The 7047-nt window shown below is 39.4% G+C and overlaps 1 long non-coding RNA gene and 1 pseudogene across 1 annotated transcript; one reads left to right on the top strand and one right to left on the bottom strand.

The window, feature by feature from the left end:
• Nucleotides 1-7047, top strand: part of LOC119360445 — a 59447-nt pseudogene that overhangs the window by 17904 nt on the left and 34496 nt on the right.
• Nucleotides 2129-2673, bottom strand: LOC119362141. The gene is made up of 2 exons (XR_005173128.1): nt 2499-2673; nt 2129-2377 (listed from the first exon to the last, which is right to left on the bottom strand). It is a non-coding gene; the product is annotated as an uncharacterized LOC119362141 (long non-coding RNA).

The raw sequence follows: 7047 nt of genomic DNA, 5'->3' as shown, positions 1-7047 counted from the left end.
AATCACCACTGATGGACGTGGGATCGTCAAGCGTTCAGGCGATGTTGAATCGAGTCATCAGGGACTAAAGTGACTAGTCCATCGGCTCAGTCGTCGCATGACTGTCTGCCACTGCTAGAAGAACACATTTAATTAATCCACTAAGTTCATCGGTGTATTTAATCTACATATGTGTCTTTACAACTTAATATCATAGGGAAGGAATCAAATCATTCTTATTATTTCTTATGTCACATTAGTCCATGACTTCACAATATTTTTCTATCAGTTGTGATATTTAGCGGCTCCAATCAAGTTAATTAGAAAAATAGTAGTTTCCTTACTTGGACACACTCCATATGGTAGGAATAACAATAATATTTTCTACATTATTGATTGATACTGTCCAGTTGTCTTGCTATCTTTTACCTAACATTTACCCAAATATAAAGTCTGGTAGTCCCTCTGATCCATATTACCTGTCGCTGCTTAGTACAAAGTTAGAGAGGAATACTATTTTTTGACATTGTTTATTTTCAGGTAGCTTACCACATGGACCATGTGGTTAGAGGGTAATACTTTTTATCATGGTTGAGTGACATATATTATCTCACATGGGTTACCTATGGTAGGTAACAGGTCACCGTTCGGTCTAGGCCCATGGATGATAAGAAATGGACAGTCAACATTAGGTGGGAGCATCTTAAAATTAGCCCGAGGGAATTAGGTGAAGATATATATATGTGGAGAACTTTTTCACAATTTTATGGGTAGCTAGCTATAATTTCGTCTGGGGTACCAAGTGTGTGCATATGTTGCGTTAGCCTATTTGCTGACCGTTTTATATTCCAAACTACACTAGTGTCTACACATATCAGTGCTTTGCTAAACTGTGAATCGGCACAAACTGGGATTATCTCACATGATACATGTACTTGTTTACAGGAACAATTAGTGCCATATTCATATCAGCATTACTACTGATATTCGTACACATGGAGCTTGAGAAAAGAAAGCTTAGGGATCGTTACAACATGAATGGCGCAAAGTTGCTGAAAAAGCATCAAGATCGAGATTTTTTAAAAGGAGGAGCTAGACAAAATAACCAAGAATTATAGTACTATCATAGGAAAAGGTGTCTTTGGTGAGGTCTACAAGGGAACTACTCATGAATACCTGCAGGTTGCGGTCAAACGCTTCATTGCAATCAACAAGGATCGCCAGAAGGTTTTCGCCAATGAGATTCAAACCCAGTCATAAATAAGTCACAAGTATCTGGTCCAGCTGTTGGGGTGTTGCTTGGAGACAGAAGCTCCTATGCTGGTTTTTGAGTTCGTGCCAAGGGGGAGCCTCTACGACGTTCTTCATGGCAAGAATGACAATATGAGAAGAGATCCTATCTTCCTACGAGTTTGCCTCGACATTGCCATCTGCTCCGCGGATGCCCTTGCGTACATGCATTCACAGGCGAGTCAGAAGATCCTACATGAAGATGTCAAATCTGGAAACATCCTCCTTGATGATGAGTTCATGCCTAAGGTGTTGGACTTCGGTATGTCGAGGCTTATGTCCATTGAAAAGGACCACCCCAATTGGGTGATCGGGGACAGTAGCTACATCCACTACACCATAGCACTATATCCCTAATAGCAAGGTTGGTCGGAAATACAACTTTCACCGAACGACAGTCGGTCGGGAAAGACTATTGCCGACCGACACCGTCTGATAGGGAAAGTCCAGACGGGAAAATCCTTTCCCGACCGACATATCTTTCCCGACCGACTGTTTTGATGGCTATTGAGTACCTTTCCCGACCAACAGTCTGCTGGGCCTGCTATGGGCCTTTCCCGACCAATAGTCTGTTGGGGGCAGCAATGGGCCTTTCCCGACCAACTGTATGTTGGGGCAGCAATGGGGCTGGTGTTGGGCTTTCCCGACCAACATTCTGATGGGCCTGGTGTTGGGCTTTCCCGCCCGACTGTCTAACAGGTTTTTTTGCCAACCAACAATCAGACAGTATTTTCCTTTGCTAACCAGTAAGTCAACAACATTTTTTTAGCCAACCGCAACTTTAATAAAACTATTGTCGCTGTCACATACATGTAGTTCATGCATTCGAAGCATAATCACCAAGACACCGTATTTCAGGTGCACCAAACATTTTTTTATTCCATTAACTAATTGTCACATACATACACTTCAGTCTGTTCTAAACATAACCACTAAGACACCATACATCATGATCAGAAAAGGATAGATAAAAATGCAAGTATGAGACATCAGTTGTACAAAATGGAAGCTCAAACATCCAGTTGACGTGGACTGTTGGCTTCATGGTTCTTTGTGAGTCCAGTACGGCTTCATGGGTCTTTGTGAGTCCAGTCCTTACGGTTGCTTCCTACAAAAGTTAAACAAGTCTCAATTTTTAGAATGCTCAATTAATTTAAGAAATTGAATGCATGCAAAATTCACATGTGCGCTGTGCACAAACAACATAATAAAATGAAGAATACACTTACCTAATTATAGAACTAGCATTTCAGGACATGGAGACCGCCAATCGACTTCCAGCAGTAGGCCATGGATGTGTCATAGAAGCCCTCCGTCCACTTTTTGTCTATCGATTGAAAGGAAATGCATCATTTACTTTGTACGATTGCCGAGCTTATAATGTTCCCGGGGATATACTTAAGTTACTGTACATAGGTACCAGCAGCAATATTCCAACACTTATTTTCAAAATAATAAACATACAACTTTACAGATAGTGGATACAGTGAGCTGACAATTGAATATATATAACTGTGACTCTTTCAGTAGATGTACCGATTTCTAGTAGTTCACACTGGATATAGCAAGCTGAAAGCTAATTATAGATGTGACTCTTTCCGAACGCCGAAAAGTATTATCTTAGCTCACCTAACACTGTTTGGGTAGGAAGGGGAACACTTAAAAGATACACGTGTCCAAACAGTTCCCAGCATTTTCGGCCCTGAATGGAAATAGGAATAACAAATGAAACCTAAAAAAATAAGAGTAAGAAGAAAATATGCTACACCACCAAAGTAGATTAACCTGCTATCCTTGCCAAGATAGGCGAATGCAGACTAGTATTTAGCTTTGACTTGTATACACCATGATAATTGAAATCGTTAGTATTGGATGATATACTCTGTCGAATTTGCCTCAAAAGGGTATAAATTCTAGATTGATAATGAAAGCCATGAACAAAATCCATCAAAATGAGGAGTTACAACAACTAGGTTGAGACCAATATACTATTAACCAAATAGTTCTTATTGAGATAAAACTACATCAATCATACATCCCATCACTTCAGCCTGCACTACAGTAGTTGTTGAGATAGAGAACAATGCAGAAGAATAATTAGAATGCTCAATGCTGCATATAGTTCACGATTAGTGGCAGCAAAAGTACATAACCGGAGGGGTCTAACAAAGGAGAACTTATTTGCTTACATTATTGATGCAGTAGTCTAGAAAATTAAACTCATACGATTTTTTCCCATTTCATGAACCTAAGGAATCACATTTTTCCACTTGAAGGTTAAAAAACATTTCGCCACTCGACATCTGTGGTAGTGTCTACGAAGGGTTGCATAAAAAACCTACTTTTTAGAAAGAAACAAATATATACAACAACGACCGAAACAGCCCGATTACAAATTTCATGAGAATTGAGCAAACTTATGTAGCACAAAAGATTTAAACATTTTTTTTCCAACAAACAACCATGTGAAGCAGAAGAAAAAATAATCACTTTACTATAAGTGAACGACAGTGTAACTACTAAATTGTACTCCCTCCGTCCGAAATACTTGTCGGAGGAATGGATGTATTTAGACGTATTTTAGTTCTAGATACATCCATTTTTATGCATTTCTCCGACGAGTATTTCCGGACGGAGGGAGTAGTAACATTCACCATACTTTTGGTTAGACAAACAGAGGACAACATCCACGTAAACAACCTTTCTAAGAGCATTTCCATGTTATGAACCTGCATGATCATCTAGGTATATGCTCCAGGAACTAATTAAGTTCTGCATTTCTTTTTGTTGATTTTGAGATGTGCTATAGCTTCCTCCATTGCTTGATGATTCTTTATATATTTTTATACCTTCATATCTCACTAGTAGAAAACCACCCATTAGTCCCGGTTCGTAAGGGCCTTTAGTCCCGGTTCATGAACCGGGACTAATGGGTCGTTACTAATACCTCCACCCATTAGTCCCGGTTCAAACCAGAACCGGGACCAATGTGCCTCCACGTGACCCTGTGCGCCCACCCTAGTCAGGGGGCCTTTGGTCCCGGTTGGTGGCTCCAACCGGGACCAAAAGTAATTTTTTTTAAAAGTGGCTGCTTTAGGGGTTATTTTTAGGTTGTTATTATAGCTAGCTAATAGAGAGAAGTGTCCTCTCTTATATCTTCGTTCTTGGTTTATCAACGCTGCTACTATGTTCGTTGCACCCGCAGATACAAAATGCTCATGCATGCTTGCATCATACATCATCATATATATATAATAACAAGTCCTACTAATCATGCATCATCATATACAACTTCTACTCGTTATTAATAATAAGTCATACGATCATCATCCTCATAGTCATCAAACCCAACCCTACATAATTGTTCTTAGCACATGATCATCAGTATCAGGTAGGACCTAAACACCCTTAAGGTAAAATAGCATAAAACAATATAGACCCTGACTCTCCATTATGAAGAATGGCGATCATCCTGTCTCCAATTTTTGCCCTTCGCTGAATGTTGCTTCCAAGAAGCTCCTTACGACTGTCCATACATTTTTTCCATTCTTTAATTATCATGTCTCCACTTCTTTTAGAAACCCGGTATGGACAATTGAGATTCGTAGGACGACCTGGTTGTATGTTCAAAACATGAAGGCTGCCCCGTGTATACATCAGATGAGGCACACAATCATTTGGGATTATCTGTTGAAAAATATAGTAATAACTTCGTAGTTAGCAATGATATGATGTACTAGTTTTAGAAGTGTGCAAAAAGATGCACGAATGTTGTAATAGTAAAAAATCATACCAGGGTATCTCCATGGTAGTTACCGTAGTTCAACACGTGCACTAGTGGCACGTATTGACCATAATGTTGAGGAGTTCGATTGTAGACATTGTAATTCTCAAGATCAGTACAAAATCCGACCAGATGATTTTTCTCTTGATAAGTTAGTTTGGAGCCTTCGGTGTAGTAGGTTCTGTCTACCATCTTCCGCACATTCTTTGAAGAATGAAAATAAGCTGTCAATGGAGAATAAGTTGTCAACTATTTTCAAATAAACAATATAAATTACTTAATAACAATGTTAAGCTCACATGGGGGAAGAATTGGAGGTGTATCCACAAGGACGAAAATCGTAGGTCTCTCTTGCTCGATTGTAGGATCACCAAGATCCATGGTAACAAGCATACCCTCATCAAAACTATACATCTTGCAAAGTGCTTCCCAATTTTTGCAACCAAAATGGGTTACACTCTGAGCATTGTACAACTTTACTTGAAAATCCACACCATGATGGGTACTTAGGATATTTTTTTTCGTTTCGAAACTTTCATGGTCTTCAAAACCCATCCTCTCCAAGACATAGCGTCTTGCAAAGCATGGGATAAGCTAGTCGAATTGGAAAAGATGAAAAATATTGTCATGATTAAAATAGTTGAAGTCATGAGTAATTACGAAAAAAAACTATTATCGTCGGTTGCGTACCGTATGAACATCGAAGGTCTCCTCGAGCTTAATGCTGAAGCGCCGATCTTCGTCCAGCACATTGAACCTGTCGCAGATACCTCGGTCGTCGTGGCACCAGTCGCACTCCCCCGGGCGGTTTTCGTCGTCCGATGAGTACGACATTTCCGGCCTATACGTTCATAATTCAAATATTAAAACTAGATCATTATTATTAATCACGGGTTGAGTATCGATGATCGATGTACGTAGCTTCTTCTTTCATTTCCGAATGCATTATTAATTATATCAAATTGTCTAGCACACGGGAATGAAGGAGAAATTATCCAATATGAGCATTCAATAAGCAAAACCAAATCATAAAATAAGTAAAACCAAATCATAAAATAAAGTATAGTATTCAAATTAGCATGCATTCAATAATTATAAGCAAAAGTACATCATCTCTTGGTGTCCGTACATCGTCGAATATTATCACTAATACAACTAGAACCGTAGCTCCCGACGGGTATCGACGCGGGCGGTGGACACCCAAAGATAAGGAACCATCACAGGATCATAGCTCCAGTGAGATCCCTGAAGAACCTGCCAGGTATTGTCGAACCTCCCCTCCAATGCAACCATGTAGCTACGGACGTGCTCGTCCTCCTCGCTGACACGGTGACGTACCACCTCCGCGGTGTCCGGATGCCTCACCACCGTCACTGGCCCACGCGACCGCCACCAAACAAGGATCGGGTCAACAACGGCTGCCTCCTCACCAACCTACGTCCCCCGGAAGGTAGCACCTCCCAATACCAACCCGGCGGAGCCCAGTCCCGAACATGGCCCTGATCAAGCAGGCCTCCACCACCAAGTCGACGACGACGAGGATGCGGGATAGGCATCGCCGACGTCGACGCGGGAACTACTTCTATATATAGTTAAATAAAAATAGATTATTAATTAAATCAACTATGTAGTTCAACTACTAAGCACTTACTATAAATAAATAAGTAGTACTTACTAAAAACAAACTACTTCTATATATAGTAAAATAAATTAGTTTATTAAATCAACTAGCTAGTTCAACTATATATAAACTACTTCTTATTTTTTTCCTTTTTCTAAATACTATGAACAAAAAAATTATTAAAATTCTATGAACAAAATTAATTACACAATCTAAATATCACCAAAAAAAATCTATTAACAATAATATCACCAAACATGCATATTCAATAATAATATCACCAAAAAAATCTATTAACAGAAAAAAAATCTAACATAATATGAACAAATTAATTACTACACATATCTAGTCTAACAAAAAAAATCTAATAAAT

Source organism: Triticum dicoccoides, chromosome 2B (genome assembly GCF_002162155.2).
Source record: "Triticum dicoccoides isolate Atlit2015 ecotype Zavitan chromosome 2B, WEW_v2.0, whole genome shotgun sequence".
NCBI lineage: Eukaryota > Viridiplantae > Streptophyta > Magnoliopsida > Poales > Poaceae > Triticum > Triticum dicoccoides.
Note: the sequence above shows the minus strand (reverse complement) of the source record. Positions and strands in the feature narration are given on the sequence as shown.